The 22430-nt window shown below is 46.4% G+C and overlaps 1 long non-coding RNA gene across 1 annotated transcript in view; it reads left to right on the top strand.

The window, feature by feature from the left end:
- LOC110260013 overlaps positions 230 to 22430 on the top strand; it is a 68075-nt gene continuing 45874 nt past the window's right edge. The window contains exons 1-2 of the long non-coding RNA XR_002342716.1: positions 230 to 5688; positions 16949 to 17004. This is a non-coding gene — a long non-coding RNA (uncharacterized LOC110260013). The remainder of the gene's footprint in view (positions 5689 to 16948; positions 17005 to 22430) is intronic.

A 22430-nucleotide genomic window follows, 5' to 3' on the forward strand; every position in this document is an offset into this window, starting at 1 on the left:
GTTTCAAAACCAATTAAAGAGTACCTGGTTATTCTGCTTACACAGTGTTCAATCCTTTTTTTTTTCCTTTTATCTTTTTAAGGCCACATCTGTGGCATATGGAAGTTCCCAGGCTAGGGGTTGCCAGCCTATGCCACAGCCACAGCAGTGCCATATTCGAGCCTTGTCTGTGACCTACACTACACCTTGACGCAATGCTGTATCCTTTAACCCACTGACTGAGGCCAGGTATTAAACCCACATCCTCATGGATATTAGTCAGATTCTTAACCTGCTGAGCCACAACAGACACTCCCCATAGTGTTCGATCCTTGATTCAAAGTAGGGAGATGAGATTACGACAGTTGAAAGCAAGAGGCATCTCTTGGTGCCTCTGAATAGGAACCTGACCTAGGAAGTAATTGACAACTCCTTGTTATTTTCTGACTCAACCTATCTGCTCACAGATCCACATAGGCTTTTGGGCTCACAAAGTCCATGAGCCAAGGTCAAACTTGCTTTTACCTCACATTTGGGGTTTCACTTGTCTTTGTTCCTCAGCTCTAGCTCCATCAAAAATAAGACAGTGAAGGAGTTCCCATTGTGGCTCAGTGGGTTAAGAACCCAACTAGTATCCATTAGGATTCAGTGTTGCTGTAAGCTGTGGTGTAGGTTGCAGATGTGGCTCAGATACGACCCCTAGCCTTGGAACTTCCATATGCTGCAGATGCAGCCCTAAAATGGAAAAAAAAAAAAAAGTGAACTTGTCGGTCAAGCAGCTTATAGTTTCTCCAGGCCATTTGGGTGTGGAGAGGAGGAGATACAACAATGCCTGAAGCTTTCTGAAGAAATAAATACATTTAGGAGGACAAGGCATTATTTGTAAGTCAGACTTTTTCAATCCCAGGGCTGAGTTTGGACGCTACTGTCCTTGCCTTGCAGGATGTTAAGCGGCATTCTGGCTTCTATCCACTAGAGGGCGGTAGCCCTCCCTGCTCCCAAACAATCAGTCAGGATCAGCAGAAATGTCTCCAGGCCTTGCCAAATGGTTGAAAAGACCTGGTGTGTTTTCCTAAAGAGTATAAAAACTCTATTAATGCACAGTAATGCATAATAGTTATTTGGTGGATCAAAGAGAGCCAAATAAGCGAATGTACCTCCTTTACTTCTCTCTTCTACATCAATTGTTTTCTACCATACAGATCCAGAAAGCCTCCTGGGATAAGTGCAGGGAAACAAGCAAATAAAATAGGGCTTATTTCACTTCCGTTTCATTACTCAGAAATCTAAATATCTCAAGGGTTTTTGGCAAGAAATAATTAACTAATGTGCTCAGATTCCTCTCATAGGCAGAAGTGCACAAGCCCCAAACGTGAGTTGCCTGCCTCTGTTTAAGCTCTGCAGAATTTCCCCCTCCCCATTATTGGGGAGCACAGTGGCCTCTTTATTCCCATGAACCATGTGGCCTTGGGTTTACCTTTTTTTCTTTGCACCTCCTTTTTTCCCCTATTTTAAAATTTTTATTGAAATATAGTTGATTTACAATGTTGTGATAATTTTTGCTTTACAACAAAGTGATTCAGTTTTTTGTTTTGTTTTGCTTTTTTGTTGTTGTTTGTTTTTATTTGACCACAAGGTGCAGCAGCTTGATGTGGAATCTCAGGTCCCAGATTAGGGATTGACCCCAGGCCACAGCTGTGAAAGTGCCAATTCCCAACCACTAGACCACCAGGGAACTCCCTCTTTCCACCTCTTGATCCTTTTTTACCTCTCTGTTAGAGGCTCTGTTGGGTTCTTGAGGCTATGGGAATGCTAGCTTTGAAGAGTAGAAATCAAGGACAGTGTCCTTGCTGGCTCATAGAGGTTGCCTTGTTATTTTGCTATTTGCCATGCAGGATGACAAAACACACTCCAATAGATGAGAAATTGACATAGCCGTTAAATTGACCAAGATTTGAAAGAGATTCCTTTGTGGCCTTTACAGAAAGCCACAGACATGATGATAGAATCAAAAGTATAACCTTTTGGGGAAAAAAAAAAACTGATGGAAATAGGATCATTCACCTTGAAGATTGAAGATGAATCATGAAGTGTCATTAAACAAAGAAGCTTATGTTTTCTCCTTCTACCTAAGATAGCAGAAAACCTTAATATGTACAAGGTGTGAAGAATTTAAATCTATTGCAGGGCAACATTTCTGATAATTAAGTTTTATAAACTTTACCATCAAGGGTGGTTTTGGAATCTTCTCTAAAGGTCTTTAAAAATTGCCTGAACTTGATTCTGGCTGGTTGCCTCAGGTAGGCTGTGGTCCTGCAAGGGAAAGAATGGCTTCTTGAGTCTCACTGCTCTTGCTCTTGAATGGCGATGAGGTGACAGAGCCTTAACTTTATTCTCTAAATCAGGGCTTGGGCCATGTGCTTTCCCAGTTGTGAGTTACTTGGCCACATTCAACAGATGGAGTTTCTCTCTGTGCCTTCAGTGGAGCTCTGTGTTTTTCCTTAGATAAGCGGTGTTGCTACTTGGGTTCCCCCAAGCTGATTCTGAGATTGGAGATTTGTGTACAGGCTGCTCGCTAGGGGGCGCTTTTGGTATCAACCAAGATGGGCTGGGGAGAAAGTAGGATTGGACAGAGGGAGAAGGTGAGCTCTGAAGAAATCCCAGCAAAGAACTCAGTAGACCACATAGAAAACTCTGAGGCTGGGATGGCTCTTCTCAAGTGTCCCCAGTTGGGGTAAGAGGGCCCGGCCATTTATACGCCTATGGATGACTCACTGGATGGGGGCTGCCACCTGAAGAATGCATGACCTTGGGCAGAGCAGCTTCCTTTAGCCCAGGTACTCCCCAAAGAGGGCTGGCAGCTGGGGGTCTTCTTCCAGCAGCATTCCCATCAAGTGGGGAAATAAACCCTCCATTCAGGAAAGGGGTTTTGGGGGTGCATCTTTGTGTTCACCACAGGCAGTCTTCCTTATCTTCTACTTGTGTTTGAGACTTGCCTTTACCCTTTATTATTTATAGAAGAGGCATTGTCCCTCCTCCAGGAACATATGTCTCTTACTCTTGTTCCCTGTCCTACCCTTGCCACCCCTGTACACAGAGTAAATGCAGAGTCAGATTCTGTTGTTTCTGAAATGTCTTTCCCCCCTCCCTCACTTCCCTCCTTTAGCACTCATCAGGCATTCACCTGCTTCCAATTTAAGCCTCGTGACAGCCAGCCTAGATGGCAAGCTAAATGTCAGTTGATTTCTTCTTCTTTGGAGTTTTTCCATTATTCCCTTAGTGGCCATGTACTCCCCTCTGCCAATACCTTGTGCATGAATTCCCAGGATAGTGGTGTGGCTGGCCTGGAGCCTGGGTTAGCTCAGCCCTGAGCTTGTGAGACTTTGATCACAGCCTGTTTTCTCAATTAGCTGTCTAAAGGAGTTCTCTTGCAGTGCAGCAGGTTAAGGACCTGGCATTGTCACTGCAGCAGCTTGGGTTGCTGCTGTGGCGCAGGTTCCATCCCTGGCACAGGAACTTCCACATGCCATGGACACGGCCAAAAAGGAAGAAAAATATATAGTGAATTAGTTGTCTAAAGCGAGGAGAGCTCACTGGACTAAGTGATCCCCTACATCTCTTAGTGTATTCAGTGACTTTTTGATTTGAAGGATTTTCACAAAGGAAAATGGGACCTAAAAGAGGGCCAGATTCCCTACTTTGTCTTCACTTCCTATCGCACCCACAAGGAAGACTGGAGCCTCCTTTCCCAAATAAATGCAAGGTGGGGAATTAGTTATGGCCTTGTCTAGAGAGTGTGGGGGAGTGGAGGTTTAGAATCCCCAGACCATTTTGGAAACCTGAACTGAAATTAGAAAATTCTTCACAGTCCCTCTTGCAGCTGCTCCTAGCTTCTGCCTGTGAGGCTCTCCTGTAATGTGAGTGAAGGTGAATCTGGAGCTGGGTGGAGCTGCATTTGAAATGCTCTGGGAGTCCACTGCAGCCAGAGTGGGTTCCTGCTGGTTTCTTTCTACTGGCCTCCCTCCCCTTTTCTCAGTCTCAATGGATTTAATTATCACTGTTGGTATTTTCTATAGCCTTTGTCTTTTGTTTGTTTTTTGCACCAGAGGGAGCCAGGGTAAATGTTGGCCCTTGAAAGGAACTCGGGCTCAGGGGGGGCCAGGTAAAGACCCTTCAAACTGTCCTTTCTTTTCCAGGATGGCACTCTTTCAGTAATGACAGACTGTGATAAATGGGTTGCACAGAATAAATATAGCACAGAGCAGAGAAGCTGGAGCGGAAAGGCTAGTGGAAAAGTGAACCTGGCTGTTTAAGAGCTGAGCTGAGCTTATTTGCATAGTAACTCAGGTGTGGTTACTTATTTATGAAGCACATTTCCTCTGAGGTGTGGAAAATAGGCTAGCTGTGAACCTGATCTGGGCCTTAGAATGCTCAGAGTCAGGAGGCAGAGCCCCTCTCCTTGAGCCCCTCTCCTCTTCCCCCTCCGGGTGCTCCTGTTGATTCCCTGAACTTTTTCTTCCCTTCTTGCTATGCTGTCGGGTCCTGGAAGGCAGGGACAGTGTTTGGTCACCATTGTTTCCCTGGTGTCCAGTGTCTCACCTGGCACCTGGCCAGCCTTCAATAAATGGGCATGTCCTGAATGGCATTTGGCAGTGAAGCATACAACTACCTGGAAGTTGGAGGGAGGTAAATAGAAAAGAAGAGGAGAGGACTTTGAGCTCCCTAACGAGACACCCACCTTGAAGCCAGAAGAGGAAGTAAGGTTAGAAAGGACAGAAGCAGCACCATTTGAAGAAGGGGGTCAGCTGTGGACCTACTGCAGAAGATCCCAAACAAACTTGCCCTTTTCCCAAGTGCATGGTTTTACTTCTCCAGAAAAAGGAAAACACCAAAACAAGCCACACAATTCCCTCCCCCCAATAAAAGACGCCTACCCCAAACAGCAATTGCTTCAGACTCATAGTGATGCCCTAGTTACACAGCAGAAAGAACAAAGAAGTGATTTAAGCATCTTGAAATTGAAATTGCTGTTGCCAAACACCAGAGGGTCAGCAGAATCATTAGATTCCAGAAAATGCAGAACCTCTGAGGCCTCTGTATTCTTCCATCCTGATGTCAGATTGCTGGCAGCCCACGCTGAGCTGCTTCATAAGAATGTGCAGCTAGGCCACTGCCTCTAGAAGAGAAGAGGCAGCGAGGGCCAGCTGGCTCTACTGGGGGGCTTGGAAGCTCTGCATTGAAGATACATTAACCAGCCGAGGACACTGTCATTTCTCTGCTCCCAGTGATGAATGAGGCCAAGGCTGCCCTTTCAGCTGATTAGACACAGATGTGGATGTCTCTGAGTTTATCCATTGGGGGCCTGGCAGGGAAACAATTTATCTCAGGTGCTTCAAATAGAAAGACTAATACAGGGATTAACCGAGCCGCGGGCAGAGTTACGGGAACATAATAGAATGTTGAGATACCCAGAGATTTGTATCAGTGGGAGCCATTACCCCCTCAGGCCCGAGTGCAGAGGGAAGATTGAAGTCTGGGTGCCTGACCCTGTGGGACTGGAGCTGTGGAGAGAGGGCCTCCAGACCTAGGGCAGCTGGCAGGGAGGAGTGGCGAGGAAATCCCTGCCCCTTATTCCTGCTGGTGCCTCCCACTGACCAAACCAAAAGCTGGCCCACAAGGGTGCCCGGAATGGTGACTTCTTCAAGGGAGGTGAGTCAATGGAGAAAAACCCTGCACTGACAACTAACCTGATTCCCCTCTAGCTACATTCATATCGTTTCTTACATGTTATCTCATTTAATCCTCCAAGTTACTCTATAGCAGGCTGAGCCTGTGGGGCTCCTCAGAATACTAGAACTCGTGTGCAGGGCACACACGTGCCTGATGGCGTGTTCGGGCTGGTAAACTGCGAAGAGGGAAGTGTTTTGAAACCCATCACTAGGAGCCTAAGGCCGAAGGGGCTCTAGACATTAGTCTGACAGGAAGTCCCTGCAACAGTGACTGTGGGCAATTTGTCCACTCTCTTCAGCCTGTGCAGTTTGTGCTTTTTATCCTGAATGTTTCCCCAAAGTAAGAAGATTGTCTTTGGTTCAACAGCAGTCCTACAGGGAGAGAATCTGGTGGGTTGCTGTGGGCAGTGGCAGTGGTTTGCAGGAAGATCAGGTTGGTTCCCAGGAGCTGTCATTGAGGGAGGAAAGGGAAGCAGAAAACCCAGAAACCAATGTGTCCTAAGGAGGGGCTGTGGCTGGGGACAAAGGGCTCCTCCTGGTGGTTCTGCTTCCTTGCCAGAGGCTAGGGGTGGGGAGCTGGTCTCCATGGCTCAGGTGCAAGCTGGAACGGCCCTTCAGCAACTGGGGGCAGCAGGCAGCAGACACTGACAACGGGTCTACTTTATTGTAAGGAAATCCAGACCAGAGTGGCCATCTGATCTGAAGGGCAAGGTCTTACACCAAATAAATATTTCATCATCGACGTCAAGTGAGTGGAGGCGTGGACAGAACTTCAGCGCACACCCGAGTCTCCTGCCGGGGGTGGGGGAGGGCCTGTGGCTGAGCCGTCAGAGGAGGTGGGAGAGAGCTTCCCCGCCCAGGAGTGACTTCCCCCAAGGGTCTGGGTCACTCAGCTCGGTCACCTCTCTGTGCCTTAGTTTTCTCAACAGCATGATAGAAATGACTTCCCAGCCCAGCAGCCCTAGTGCCATTTCTTGCTGCAGAGACCAAGTGTGATAGCACAAGAATGCATTTTGGAAGGCAGAAAATGACACATCACGTGTACCAATTATTAATACCAACTGTGTCTTTTCAGTAAATGGCCCTCAAGAGGCCTAAACATACTCATGCTGCCTTTATTCATTCATTTACACATTGAACAGATATTTATTGCACACCTGCCATGAGCCAGGGACTTATTTTCCTCCTTATGGATTGGCAGGGTGCTCTGAGTGCTCTTCTCCATTCACCAGTCCTGCCTGTTAGAGGTTTTATTTTAACCTCTGCTCTCCAGGGTTGACAGGGAGCACACAAGGAAGCTGGGTGCTTGTCGAGGTCGATGAGGAATATATTGGTTGAAGGGGGATTTCAATGCTCCTGCTCATTATTTCCAGTCTTAATGATGTTCTGCCTTTTTTTGCCTAAAAAGCTGCAGGCTGGGTGTGCACAGGAAGCTGAGTGGCCTTGCAGGGTGCCATGGCAACCATGCAGTGTTCAATGTCATGTAACACCTTGAAGCTCATCAGCTGTGGGCTCAGCAGAAAAACCCTTTCCCATTCTGTGAGGTAGGGAAAGGGGAAGAGAGGCAGGTGTGATGCATACACTCAGTAGGGCTGTATCAGCAGGGCTAATAGGATGCTATTCATCAGAGGAGACTTTGCATTTTCCGTAACTTCTGCTTGCTAGGGACGTAGGAGGCTAGGCTCCAGCGTGGAGAAAGGCACACATGGCTTGGTTATTAAACTCTGGGATCGGAGTTTCTGTTGCGGTACAGTGGAGACAAACCCGACTAGTATCCATGAGGACATGGGTTTGATCCCTGGCCCTGCTCAGTGGGTTAAAGATCTGGTGTTGCCAAGAGCTGTGGTGTAGGTTGCAGATGTGGCTCGGGTCCCAAGTTGCTGTGGCTGTAGGGTAGGCTGGCAGCTGCAGCTCCAATTCAACCCCTAGCCTGGGAACTTCCATATGCTGCAGGTGAGGCCCTAAAAAGCAAAACAAAAAAACGAAACAAAAAAATAACCCTGGGGCTGTCCTCTCAGGACATTAACCTCAGGGTAAGAAGAAGAGGTCCTCCTGCATGGTGGGGAAGTTCAGAGTTCTGGCAGCCTGTCCTGAAGGAGAACCCTCCTCAGTTAGTCCTGCCTCCCTGTCCTGGACCCATTTCCTCCGAGCGTGTGACATTTTGTTGTTCCTTTGTCAGTTAATAACCAACCCTCCTACACCATTCATTTCCTAGTAGGACACCTTCGTGGGCACCCAGTAGATGCCTGGATTATCTACTGGATTATCTAACTAAACCAGCCGTGGTCCACAAGAAAGTTGTCTGCCAAGTATCACTGAACAAGCATAAAATAGTATCCTTGTTGAAACAGAAAAGAAAATAAATGTGGGACGGGGTCTTGGGAACTTGTGGTCCCTCGGTACTTTCAACATATGCTCAGCTCAGAGATCCCAGGGAGGCGGGTGTCGGTGGTGGAGCAGACAGAAGCCAGGCTCTTGTCTTGGTCCAGGTACCTCTTCACCTGTTTGGCGGAATTAGCCGAGTGTCAAATACTTGGTAGTAGGTCCTGTCTGTTTCTGCCTCTCTCTCCTTTTATCCTTCTTTCTTGTTGTCCCCAAATCAACCTCTTTAAACAAATGTAGCCTCCTTTTTTTTTTGCCTCATCAAACCTGCTGAGGAGGAGCTGTGTCCAGTGGCGAAGGTGGGCCACGGTGGGACGATGTGGGTAACGATGACGCAGCAGCCTCCTCCTCCTCGTCACCGTCGTTAGCTAACAGGCATCTCGATGATGAGGATTGACAGCCCTTCAGGGGATTTGTCTTATTTTAGCTTCTCTTTGCAGAGGTGCTTTAGGACTTGCAAGTAATGCTTCCCTGAGCTCTGGCAATTTATCTTTCGTTATTTCTCAGACCCAGGACACTATTTTGGTTTAGAATGTTTGCTGGTTTGTGCTGCCGCAGGTAGTGGCTGCCAGATCCTGGGAGGAGAGGACCTGATGGTTGTCTATTTTCAGAGGTGCTGCACTGGCTGCTGGTTCATGATCGATTATTAGATTGTTCCCTGTAATCACCCTGCGTTGTGCTGCCCTGGCCGAGGGCCTGGGCAGAAATTTTGACTTGAAATGTCTAGCTTCATTCTCTGGAAGCTGCTGACACTCCCTCCGGCTGCAGCCCCCAGCCTGTCACTCCTCCTCCTACACGGAGCTAAGAGGTCTGAGAGTAGAGGGCGTCCACACTCAGTTGCTGGATCAGCAGTTTGGCTTCTGCTCTGGAGGTTGTTTAGTCCTAGAATGTATGGTGGGAGGGGGTGAGCCAGGGGATGTTCTCAAAGAATGCTAACACATTAACCTCAGAAATCTGCAGAGTAAGACTTTGAAAACACCTGAGAGAAGACGTATACTGTATCTGTATAGAAAGAAGGGTTGGAGTTCCCGTCGTGGCGCAGTGGTTAATGGTTCTGACTAGGAACCATGAGGTTGCGGGTTCGATCCCTGGCCTTGCTCAGTGGGTTAAGGATCTGGCATTGCTCTGAGCTGTGGTGTAGGTTGCAGATGCGACTTGGATCCCACGTTGCTGTGGCTCTGGCGTAGGCTGGTAGCTACAGCTCCGATTAGACCCCTAGCCTGGGAACCTCTATATGCCTTGGGAGCGGACCTAGAAAAAGCAAAAAAAAAAAAAAAAAGAAGGGTTAGCTGTCATTTCTTCCTTTGCAGAATCAGCACCTCTCTTGTGCTTTTGGGAGTCTGAGGTGGAAGGTATGCTGGTGACATGAAAAGGGTTGCACCCAGGGGGGCTCCCTCCCACCTCACCACCCCAGTGCCATTAGCTCTGGCATCTTGAGAAACAGATTTCTTAGGATCTTGGCAGTGTGCTGGGTATGTAGTAAACATGATATAAGTGCTCAGGAGATAAAATATCCAGGAGAACTGAAGGCCAGAGGTGGGACTGCAGGAGCTAAAAGTCAGGGATATGCAACTGTGGCAGACAGAACTGTGTTTGGGGTTTAGGGAAAATTGTATTGGATGATGTGGAATAAGATCTTTGAAGGGCAGAGGCTACGGGATTCAGAATATCTGCTGGGAGGAGGGGACAAGGGCTTCTAGCTGAGCGCCCCTGCGTGCTGTATGTTTCACTTACATCTCACATTTGGTAGCCATGGTATTCTATGAAGTAGGCATTGCTGTCACTTGTTTCCAGATGAGGAAATTGCTCAGGGTCATACAGCTGAGGCTTCCTTCCTGGGGTAGAGGACAGATATGGGCCTGTTTGCCTCTGGACAGTTTGCTAAAGGGAGCACCTCACCCCCCCTTCCCCAGCGGGCACAGGGCCAGGCTGAAGGAAGCAGCATCTCTGCCCATGGAGGTAGAAGGGGAGCCAGGCCACATATATGTACACACATTTGTTTTTGTTTTTTGCTTTTTTATGGCCTTGCCGTAGTGTGAGCTCAGAGGTGCTGAGATCACCCCCTCCCTGGAGCCTCTGTGGTTGGGACTCATGCTCTTTACAGCTGCCCCCAACTCCTCATTCTTCCTCCCTCCAGGGACTTGTTGGCTGGAGGCCCAGGCTCTGCTGATAGAGAACTGACAGATTTCCTAAAATAGGAAGCCCTGTCACCCACCATTCTCTCCCTTTGGCTGTGCTGGGTGGGGCCTCAGTGGAAATCTCTCTTTACAGATTTGTTTGACCAGAAGCAGCATTGGCATAAAACAGTGCAGTTGAGCTCATGCTTTGGTTGAAGGCCAGTTCATAGCCATCGAAAGTCTGCTGAGCCTGGGGGTTAACTGGAATAATAGGGCAGGTTGAGGGTTGGACAGAGTCTGCGTTCTCACTTCCTGTTTAGAAGTGGTGAGAAAAGCCCAAGGGACCTCGCTCACTGAGTTCCTTCCCTTCCTGCAGAGGCCCAAGGGCCCCTGAGCCTGTGCAGGGAGCTCTAAGCTTGGCATTGGAACAGCCAAATTCAAGTTCTGGTTGTCTTATTTTTCTTTAAAAATTTTTTTAAAATTATTGTTGCCTTACAATAATTTTTGTTTTTGCTTTTTATGGCCGCACCAGAGGCATATGGAAGTTCCCAGACTAGGGGATGAATCAGAGCTACAGCTGCCAGTCTACATCACAGCCACGCAATGAGGGATCCAAACGGCATCTGTGACCTATACCACAGTTCACGGCAATGCCAGATCCTTAACCCACTGAGAGAGGCCAGGGATCAAACCTACATCCTCCATGTTTACTAGTTAGATTCATTTCCACTGCACCACAAAGGGAACTCCCACATTCTTTTTTTCTCATATTATCTTCTATCATGTTCTGTCACAAGTGATTGGATGTAGTTCCCTGTGCTGTACAGAAGGACTTCATTGCTTATCCATTCTAAATGTTCAAATCTACTAACCCTAAACTCCTAGTCCCATCCCACTCCCTCCCCCTTCCCCGTTGGCAACTATAAGTCTGTTCTCTATGTCTATGAGTTTGTTTCTATTTTATAGATAGGTTCATTTGTGCCATATTTTAGATTGTAGATATAAGTGATATCATACGGTATTTGTCTTTCTCTTTCTGACTTCACTTAGTATGAGAAACTCTAGTTGCATCCATGTTGCTGCAAATGGCATTATTTTGTTCTTTTTAATGGCTGAGTAGCATTGCATTGTGTACATGTACCACGTCTTATTCATTCATCTGTCGATGGGCATTTAGGTTGTTTCCATGTCTCGGCTATTGTGAATAGTGCTGCAAAGAATACGCGGGTGCATGTATCTTTTTGAATTATAGGTTTGTCTGGATATATGCCCAGGGGTGGGATAGCTGGATCATATGGTAGTTCTATAGTTAGTTTTCAGAGGAGCCTCCATACTGTTTTCCTTAGTAGTTGTACCAATTTACATGCCCACCAACAGTGTAGGAGGGTTCCCTCTTCTCCACACCCTCTCCAGCATTTATTATTTGTGGTCTTATTAATGATGGTCATTTTGACAGGTGTGAGGTGGTACCTCATAGTAGTTTTGATTTGCATTTCTCTAAGAATTAGTGATGTTGAGCATTTTTTCATGTGCCTGTCGGCCATCTGTATGTCTCCTTTGGAGAAATGTCTATTTAGGTCTTCTGCCCATTTTTCAATTGGGTTGTTTGTTTTTTTTTGTATGAGTTGTCTGTATATTTTGGAGAGTAAGCCCTTGTCAATTGCATCGTTTGCAACTATTTTGTCCCATTCTGTAAGATGTCTTTTTGGATTTTTTTATGGTTTCCTTTGCTGTGCAAAAGCTTGTAAGTTTGATTAGTTCCCATTAGTTTATTTTTGTTTTATTTCTGTTGCCTTGGGAGACTGACCTAAGAAAACATTTGTACAGTTGATGTCCGAAAATGGTAGTCTCTTTCTTTCTTTCTTTCTTTCTTTCTTTCTTTTTTTGCTTTTTAGGGCCACAGGTGTGGCATATGGAAGTTTCTAGGCTAGGGATTGCATTGGAGCTAAAGCTACCAGGCTACACCACAGCTCACGTTACCTCTGAGCCATAACAGGAACTCTGGTTGTCTTATTTTTCTATATGAAACCCTGGAGCAAATCTTTCTGGGACTTGGTTTTCTCATCCATAGGATGGATTTAGCAATCCCTGTGCTACCTACCCACAAGTTGTGGTCCAGGTTCAGAGGGGAAGGCTCTGTGTGCCTCAAGTGCTGGGTCAACACTGTCAACTGATAAGAGACAAGCTTCTGTTTGCTCAGAGATAACACTCAGGGCCTAGAACAGGAAAGGTGAGCCCTAGCCTACCTGTTACTCAGGCAGCTTCTTCTCGTGGCTGTGACCTGGTCAGCCTCTCTCTCCTGTGAACCTGCCTTTTTCACATTAATTATGAAAATAACCATACGCCTCCCATTCTGCCATTTGGATTTTGCTTGGCTGTTTTATTTCACTATTCTGTAACACAGGATTTTTTTCTCCTATACTCAATTGATCTGAAATTTGATTCCACCGAATGGAGCAGAAAATGGTGTTTGTTTTTTAATCTTGGTTTGTTTACTGCTCAGAATTCCCCTGATATACTTAGTTTTCCAAATTTTCTTGTGATTAGAGGGGAAGGCCATCATGATACTAATATTCCCCTCCCCTAGGTGTGATTCCGCTTTGAAAACTAGTAAGGAGGGAAACAGGGCAAACCCAGTTTCAAGTCCAAGTCATGCTCACAACATGCCCAGGTGCACTTGGCATCGGTGAGTTTGGCAGGATTTGAATGGGGCTGGAAACATGGACCTGGGTTGCAGCCCCAGCCCACTGCTAATGGCTATAGGCAGAATCATGAGGACACACATAGGCAGAGGCCTGGGGGATGCCTTGTTGGAGGGGGACTCTGCTCCCCTCCTGTCGTGCTTTTCCTTGTGTGTTTTGGGGGGGATAGAGAAAGAGATAACTGGGAAACTACGCAAAGGCAGAATGCCTGAACCCACAGGGGTGTCCCAGCCACTCTTGCTTAACTGAAAGCAGAATCTTGCCAGAGCCTCTTGTCAGCAGTTCAATGAGACCCTCTGTGCCGGCACCTGTTCTTCAGTGGTAGATACTAAAAAGAGCAGATAAAGTCTCCATGTTTGAGGAATTCAAGACCTCCAAGGATAGTAAAGCAACCCTAAATCATGAAAGATGTGGCAGTCACTACAGACAACTGGGTGTGTGGGTGGGTGTGACCAGGTGGATGTGAGGAAGGCTGACATCTGGGCTTGAGGTGCCTTCTGAACTGGCTGAGGGAGGTCTGCTCCCCTCCATTCTGTCCTCTTTGCTTCCTTTCCTGCTATTTGTATGACACTGGACTAGGTCCTGGGAAGGGTGACGTGTTATAATAAGGGATTCAGCAGTTCCTACAGGGGAGTGTCCGTGCCAGCATTGGGGTGTCCTTTTTTAAGGACCAAGTCATCCTGCCTGAAAAAAATAGGACCTGGACTTGGAATATCAGTGTCAGGGCAAACAAGCCTTGTCCTAGGGCACCTTCTAGACGGGCTGCATCTTAACCTCAGCTTCTGCACCTGTTGTGTTATTTTACCGTTAAGTCCAAATCATTTGCATAGATTCTGCCTCCGCATAGGCATCTCTCATTTCCTATCCCAGCGTCTGATTTGGGGAAGACCCCTGACATCACCCCAGAGGCAAAGCATTGGCAGTGGACCCCCTTTTTCACCTGGTTATGGTTCTGGCAGGTTGCTTCAGTCCAGATGGAGCTTATAGGATTTCAGTTTAAGTGATGAGACAAGACATGGATACAAACTTTTTTTTTCAATAATATGTTGATTTCCCAGATAATTTCTGGAAGATTTCAGAGGGCTTGATTTTGGTCCTGAATCCCTCAGGATTTGCATAAATGGGAAGGAGTAAAGAGTGCCTTCTTGGCAGGAGGCAGGGCTTCATCAGGATCTGGGAGATGGGGATGGGCCTCATGAGTTCAGGGAGAATTGAATGACTGGCTTGTTAAAAATATTTATCTAGAGCCTCCTGTGTATGAGGCACATAGAAGATACAAAGGAAGGCTAACAGTGATCTTTGTCCTCAAAGATTCTGCAGGGGTCTGGTTCTGAAATGCCCCCATCTGAATGTACAGACCTGGGGAGACGCTGAGGGATAAACCTGGAGGCCAGAACCAAGAGTGCAGGAAGGCATCAGTCCTCTTACCACAGATATGGACAGCGAAAAAAATATGTGCTCAAGGGCGTAATCTTAGTAAAGCTGCAGATTACGTTTAAAGCAAACATTTACAAAGAGGATTGGCATGAGGGACGTTCGGGGAGAGCAGTTCTGTGTTGCAGAGCTTGTGAACTGTGGCAGTAGATTTAGAAAAAAAGTGAAAAGAAAAGCTGCCAGGGGCCAAGCCTAGATGTATTTTAACAGCAATCTCTCCAGCCAGCTGATGCTCCTGATTTTTGTTATGTTGCTATTGCCTCAGTGACCGTGGCAGCAAAGTCATACAGGCCCAGAGAGATCTTTCTGTGTTGCTGGACTTTTTGACTTTTTGAACTTCGTGCAAGAAGTTGCTTTGATTTCCTCCCCCTGACTCCAGAGGAATGCCTGTGGTCCCTGAAATAGAATAACAGTTGACAGAGCTCTGTGTCATGTAAGCAGGGAAAATTACGAATGAAATAGGTGATTTGGGTTCTTGCATTTGCTGTCCTGAACATAGCTAAATTCTAATGGTTTCCCTCAAGGAATTCAATTTGAATTTGCATTTATAAAAGCTGATAGATCATCACTGAAGTTATAATTAAAAAGTAGGGAGACATGAAATAAGAGCAGAGGAGTACCAATAAAATGAACATTCATTTATCCAGCAGACATTTTTGTCCCTATTATGTTCAACTCATTCTGCTAGGCACAAAACCAGGCACCTATTTATTTATTTATTTCAGGGCCGTACCCATGGCATATGGAAGTTCCCAAGCTAGGGGTCAAATCAGAGCTATAGCTGCTGGCCTAGGCCACAGCCACAGCAATGTGGGATCCGAGTCACATCTATGACCTACGCCACAGCTCATGGCAATGCAGGATCCTTAATCCACTGAGTGAGGCCAGGGATCGAACCCACATCTTCATGGATGCTAATCAGGTTCCTTTCCACGGAGCCACCATGGGAACTCCCCAGGTGCCTAGTTATAATGGTCTCAATTGCACTATGCTCTTACATGCACAAGATCAGGACACTTCCCAGCTAAAAGCTCAAGGAGTTCCAGGCTCAAGTTCTTCCTAGTGAAAGCATGAACTGTCCGTAAAATAGAAGAATGTGAGAGAAGAGTGTTCTTCAGTGGTCTCTGATAGCCTTTGGTTTCATGCCCCTCTGGATTTTGTGAGGCTACCAAGTTTCACAAGGAAAGGCCCCCGTCCAGGGCTGTGTGTGCAGGAGGCAAGTAGACCAAGAAAAGTGGGAGAAAATGTAACAAAGCAGGAAACAAAACCCAATGTGAAGTCCTGCAAAGCGGTGGAAGCAGGCTTGTCTCAGATGAAGCTCGTTCCTTTTGCAACAGCAAGCAGGGCGCTCTGCCTGTTCTCAACTGAGACTTGGTAAACCTAGTCTGAATTAGCCTTCTGAGTAGAAAGGTGTGTTCCTGGGAATTGGCAAGTGGGGTCCAAGAGCCTAGGTCTGAGGGTTAGATGGATGCCTGATGTGGACACAGCCTGTTGTGGTTGAGTCCAGAGGCCCTAGGAAGGAAGATGTGCTGCAGATTCCTTCCATATTCACTCCTGCTCAACTCCTCTCAGAGCCAGAGACAGCCCAGAGAGGAGAGAGGTTGGCACAGGATGGTGTTGGAACATGCACTGTGGGAAGCCTGGCCGGGGGCTTCTGCATGTTAACTTCCTGATTGCCTGAAACATAGGGCTCTCCACTGTAGGACTAATTTTTTTTTTTTCCCATTGGTTTTTCTACCATTATGAATCATTTTTTTAAAACAGTTTGGGTCCAGGAGTGGAGACTGTTCTGCCCCTTGGTTTATGTTTGGGTGGTGCCTCTGACTCACTCACAGAATCAGGTGCTCTTTGTACCTCAGTTTCTCCTTCCTCTAAAAACAGGATGAAACTTGCCTGCTGCAGATCACAGGCTGTGGGAAACTTGCTTAGGGAAAATAAAGAATGTTTTACATACTCTTAGTGCCTTTAAGGGAGGTAGGATTTGGGCCTGGTAAACATTTTCTGTGGGAAAGATACATGGTGGTTTGAAAAATCTTTATTTAGAAGTGAAGCAAGCCCATTTCCCTTCTAATCTTCCTCCTGTAGTCATATATCCCATACAATAGTTTACTAGTAATAATAATAGCTACTATTTATTGACCAAGTCCTCTATGCCAATCACTCTGCCAGATATTATCTTGAACTCTTAAAACAGATATGGAAGATAAGTATTATTAATTTCCTCTTGGTACTTGTGGAAGCTGAGGCCTAGAGAGGTTAGTGGAAAGGATAGAGGCGACCCAGCCAGTAAGTGGTAGAGCTGGGTTTGTAATTCAGGTCCACCAGGCTCCAAAGCCATGCCCTTTCCACCACACCTCCATTAGCCCCTGAGCACTCTTTTCAGATTTCTGAGGGTGAATGCGTGGACTCTGCCCAGAGAAGGCAGCTCCTAGCAGAAAAAGTGACTGCAGAGAGTGTGGTGCCGAGCACAGCATTGGTGGTGCCCACGCTCAACTTGAGGATGTGGCTGAGGCTGGTTGTGGTGGACATAATGCAATGTCTTTTCCTTGGCCTTTGGCTGAAATGCCATCTGAGACTGACCCCACCCTTTTTTGTGTTTGTGCAGAACCCTGCATGTTCCTGGTTCCCAGCCATGTGGAGGACAACAAACTCAGAAAAGGAGTGAGTTCATTTTGTGGGACAGACTCATCGCACACCCAGATCCCTCTCCCCTCTTGTATTTTGGGCATGCGGCAAGCTCCCATGGGCCCACCTGACCACTTGTCCAGGGGGTCTCAAAGAGCGCGGTGGATTGGGCCTCTGTTGTGCTGCTTCTAGAAGGTCCGGTTTTCTGGCCACATGGCTTACCTGGAAGCTGTTAACTTTGCCCTAGTTCACTTTACTGCATGCACATTTATCCTTTTTGTGGTGCTTTCAGTCAAGAGGTGTGGTGACTGATGAGTTGAAACCTGTCTTAATTATGCACTGAAGCAGGCTTAAGGAGTGTTATTACTTGCTTAATGATAGCAGCTTGCAAAACAGTTTCCATGGCTCTCAGCACAGCCAGGCCTGCATGGTCATACATCTGCTCTTGAAAGGGATTTGCCATTTGGAAATGCAAGCCTTTGGCCCTGGCAAATGGTGCCCTGACACAATCATTCTAGTGTTCGATGCCCTCTAAATGTCATTGTCTAGTGATTGGTGCTGATTTGAGTAGCTCTTTAAGAGGCTGGGCTGTCAGTATCCCTTTGGGGGGGATCATAGTCTTTGATATGGGGAAAGTAGATGCTGATTTTATTGTTGCATTACTAGAACCAGAATTCCCTAAGGCCTATTATTAGCTCTTCAGAGGAATTTTTATATACAATATCCAGAATACTTGTGAAATTTCTGTATTATGTAATCACCATCAATATTATATTGCATAGGTCTTTTTTTTTTTCCTATTTGTAGTAATCACCACCTTGATATTTTGTTACTTAGGTAAGGATGCACAATAAGGCAGACATTTAGGGTCAGTTCCTATGTATAACATTCTTTTCTCAAACTTTCTAACCTTCTCTGGCAATTATGTATTCCAAATAGTGTGGTTTTTCTAGTATCTAAAAGTTAGCTCTTGAAGTAAAACACACACACACACAATTTTTAAATTTTTAAAAATTAGATTTTAAACTTTTGTAGTATAGTCTTGGTTCCTTAAATATTATATTTTAATGTACTATAATATTTATTTTAATGACTTGGGACAATTAATACCAGAGATTGTATAATACTACTGTCAGTCAATGATACTCTCAAGGCAGCCAAGACACATGGAGTTGGCCCTTTGTCTCACGATAGCTAGAGTGTCCTCTGCTTTTATTTCTCTAGACCTTAAGCATTCTCTGCTTTCATTTCTCCCTGCTGTCACATGTCCTGTTGCTTCTTATCCACGTTCTTATTTTTCACAGAGAGGTAAGGACTTGACCATGGCTCTTCTTTCCTGGAGAATTTTAGCACATGAGTTTTGTGACAGCAACCCACTGCTCACAGGTCTTCTTCCTTCACTCCAGCATTCACAGCTTTCTGTAGATGGTGGAGGGTGGAGGCAGGCTGAGCTTCCACCTCTCCAGGGTGGCCTGGACCTTGAGCAGAGCTGCTGCTTGGGAAAATGCCTCTCAGCCTGTATTGAGTTATAGGTTCATCATATGTATGGTAAGTGCCCTTTATTTCCTGATCTGACTTTGGCAGAAGCCACTGCTCTGATTTCTGTTTTACCAAGTCGCTGATGGTAAGTGGTGCAACCTAAGCTTTCCCCCTCCAGTCTCCATTTGGGCCTTTATGTACCACCCTTGGATAGGCAGGAGATGCCAGTACCACAACAAAGAACTGGGTGCCCAACATCTGAGCACTGAGGATCCTTTGGGAACCCTTGTCACGCATGTGATTTCTTCTTTAATGCCCATCTTCCCCTCTAAACTGTGAGTGCCAAGAAATAGGGAACTGGGGCTCCCACTGTGGCTCCGTGGTAATGAACCTGACTAGTATGCATGAGGACTTGGGTTTGATCCATGGCCTTGCTTAATGGGTTCAGGATCTGGTGTTGCTGTGAGCTGTGGTGCAGATTGCAGATGCGGCTTGAATTCTATGTCACTGTGGCTGTGTGTAGGCCAGCAGCTGCAGCTATGATTCAAGCTCTAGCCTGAGAACTTCCATATGCCTTAAGTGCAGCCCTAAAAAAAAAAAAAAAAAAAAAAAGGGAAGAAATAGGGAACCGTGTCATTATCCCCTGTAGCCCTGGCCCCCACAAAGTGCCTGACACTTGGGGAATAGTTGATGACTTAAGTTTGAGTAAGTCCTTCATTTGAACAGTCCTGCAAGAATATTTCGTGGACAGGGCTATTGTCCAGATGAGGTGTTTGTGCTTGAAGGAAGGTTTCCAGGGTGGCAAAACTTGTGCTCTCCCCTGCAAGGCTGATGGGAAGGTCTGTGCCATCTTTCTGGTTTTCGGTCTGTGACTACAGTCCAGTCAGTAAGTGGCCACCCTGTGCTCAGCCCTCTCCTAGGGGCTGTGATGGCTGGAGACCCAGGTGAAACTTTGCACTTGCAGAACAGGTTTATACCCTAGGTAGGGAGGCAACAGAAGCCCCACAGGGGAAGTATGTTTAGTACTCAGAAGTCTTGGATTCAGAAAGGACCGAAAGATGGGTAGAAACCAGAGCTAAGACTAGGACCCCCCTCCCACTGCCACCAGTGGCGTCTTCGATATTCTGTGACTCTGCCTCTGACCTCATACCTATCTTCAGAGGACAGACTTGTCTTCATAGTACTCACGTCATTTTCTTTGTTTTTTTTAAGAGCCTCACCTGTGGCATATGGCAGTTCCCAGGCTAGTGGTCAAATCAGAGCCATGGCTGCTGGCCTACATCACAGCCTCAGCAACTTGGGATCTGAGATGCATCTGAAACCTAAACCACAGCTCACAGCAATGTCAGATCCCTGACCCACTGAGCGAGGCCAGGGATTGAACCCACATCCTCATGAATACTAGTCAGGTTCGTTACCATTGAGCCACACTGGGAACTCCCTCTCATCATTTTCTTGCTTGTTTCTGCTGCTATTTCTCTACCCCTGTCTTCTCTGGTGAGTAGCTGTGGTCTGGGCCAAATAGGTATTTGGTATCTTCCCACCTCAATTTCCTCTTTTCCTGCCTGGTTTTCTCACGTCATTGTTTCCCTCTTCCGGCCACAGTATTTCAGTTTTCTTCACATGTGCTCTCCCACCTTCCCAGTTCCCAGGCCTCCAGCCTCCCTCTCCCCACACACCCGATGTCCATCTGAACATGCACCTGCCCAGGCAGGAGTCTCTTCACCTTTCCTTCTACTCACTTTCTCCTACAAACCAACCACTCCCTGGCCTTCCCTTCTTGGCTCTGCTTTGCATTTTCCAAGATGAGAGGGAATGAGCTGATACATGTATTTGCTTGTCAAACATCTACTTCCTGTGATCAAAGTGCCGCGAAAAGCACCACAGAGAAGTAATGCAATGGCGATTCACCTTTCCAGGAACTCAGAACAGACCATTGGCAGTTATTTATTTATTTATTTTCTGGGAATCTCCTAAGACTTTCTGAGAAAAAATAAAAGAATTTTGAGACTTAGGTTGAGCTCTAGTGTTGTAAAAAATTTCATTGATGTTCATACTTATATTTTAAGAGAGGAGATAATGGGTGATGCTAACACCCTTGGGTGGAAAAGGAACTTATTATGGGGCAGGAAAGAAAAGGGACATTTCTATCCATCCTGACCTTGGACTTTAGCTCATGGTTGGTGAGAGTAAGACACGGGAAGGCATCATGCAATGCCTTCTTGGCTAGCTCTAGGAATGGCTTGCTCCCCGGCTGATGGAGTTGAAAATAGAGGGTATCAGGTTTCCTTGGGAGGTGGGAGGATTCCCACAGGAACTGTCATCCCTGGTGAAGAAAGAAACTTCCCCTTCTGTGAAGAGAGATAGGGAAGCTTTTGAGCGAGCACCCATGGTGAGCACCAAGCCAGGCAGATGAGGTGCCCTGGTGTCTTGCTGTCAGCAGCAGTGAGTTCGGTGGACCCCTCTTCCACCTGTGGTAGTGGCAAAGACCTACAGAGGACCATCATCCTTGGCACAGTCAAGCAGCAGGCTTGGGAATGGTTGGGGGCTCAGGGTGCTTAGTCTTCTAGGAACCGCTCCAGGTGGAGAATCAGGACTCAAGGCACTACCGTTGTGCTCTTAATTGTTTCTCCAGACTTGGGTACAGAAAACAAAGATTAGGTCAAGAAGAACGAACTGTGCCCCTTGCCCTCAGTGAGGATGACATTGTGACAGGTGGTTAAGAAACGACACACACACATAATGTGGGGGTGGGGGTGGGGTGAACAGAATTGGGGTGATGAGTGTGGAGAGAAAGTGTTGAGTGGGAGCTGATATGTGGGCTTGGCCAACTTTAGTGATCTGAATGCAAAGAGCACTATTGTGGCCTCCTTGGAAATACCTTAAAGTGATTGATGGTGTTTGCTTCTCTTTGTGGCATCAGCGATCTCAATGCTGCTCATGAAGAGATGAGGCCCAGACTTTCCTCATTTCCTCTCATCTGATGAGATCACCCATGTCCTAGATCATTTTCTTATGCGTTCATACTGAAACTTTTCCACCCTGGTCTTCTCTAGCCAGCACGGAGGTAAATGCTAATGACACCAGGGAATTAGATTTAGGGTTCAGGTAAAACCAGCTGTCTAGGGAACAGTACTGAGACCACTGCTCAGGGCCCTCTCATTGCATAAAGCTAGCTTCTGCAGAGGTGGTACAGAGTCTCTGAAGACCAGAGATGGAGGGGTCATAGAGTAACCAGATAACTTCCCTCCTCTCTTGAAGAATCTGAGGTCCAGTGAAGAGAAGATCTTGCCCAACTTCAAAGTTGCAGAACCAAGGGAAAAACCCAGGTTCTTCAATTGTTAGGTCAGACTGTCACCTCTTCTGCCATGTAGCCTTAGAGTACAATATTCTCCAGCTAGACTGGGCTATAGAACTTATCTCAAAAAGAGGTAAAATATAAAATGAAGCCATGCATCAAGCTCCAATCATCCATAATATTTCGGTGTGAATAGTGATAGCTTTCTCTTACATCAACCAGGCCAATAGGATAGGATGTAAGATTAACTTGCTCCCATTCATATTGCTGGGAGGAAACCTTCCCCCTTCTTTCCTCCTTTGGATCAGCCCCAAAGCATATACCCACCTTAGTTAGGGCAGCATCTCTGTTAGTGTTCAGCCTAGAAGAACATCATGTTGGCTTTCCTCTTTGGGTCATGTCAGGATTTCCTAGACAAGGCAGATATTTGAGCCTTTCCTGGGTTTTTCTAATTGCCATTGCTGTAGTGGGAGTAAAATTAAGATGTTTCAGGTTAAATTTCATAATCCTCATTGCTCTTCACACCTAGGAGATCAAGAATAGAGGAGGGAAAGCTATGAAATATATTCCTCTTGCCAGCCAGTGGGGTTATTGATGACTAACATGGCAAGCATCTTTAGAAAAACTGACACTAAGAAAGTGTATTTGAGGGGTTAAAAACTCTATTTTAGAACTTTATAAGTGA

Source organism: Sus scrofa, chromosome 3, assembly GCF_000003025.6.
Source record: "Sus scrofa isolate TJ Tabasco breed Duroc chromosome 3, Sscrofa11.1, whole genome shotgun sequence".
Lineage (NCBI taxonomy): Eukaryota > Metazoa > Chordata > Mammalia > Artiodactyla > Suidae > Sus > Sus scrofa.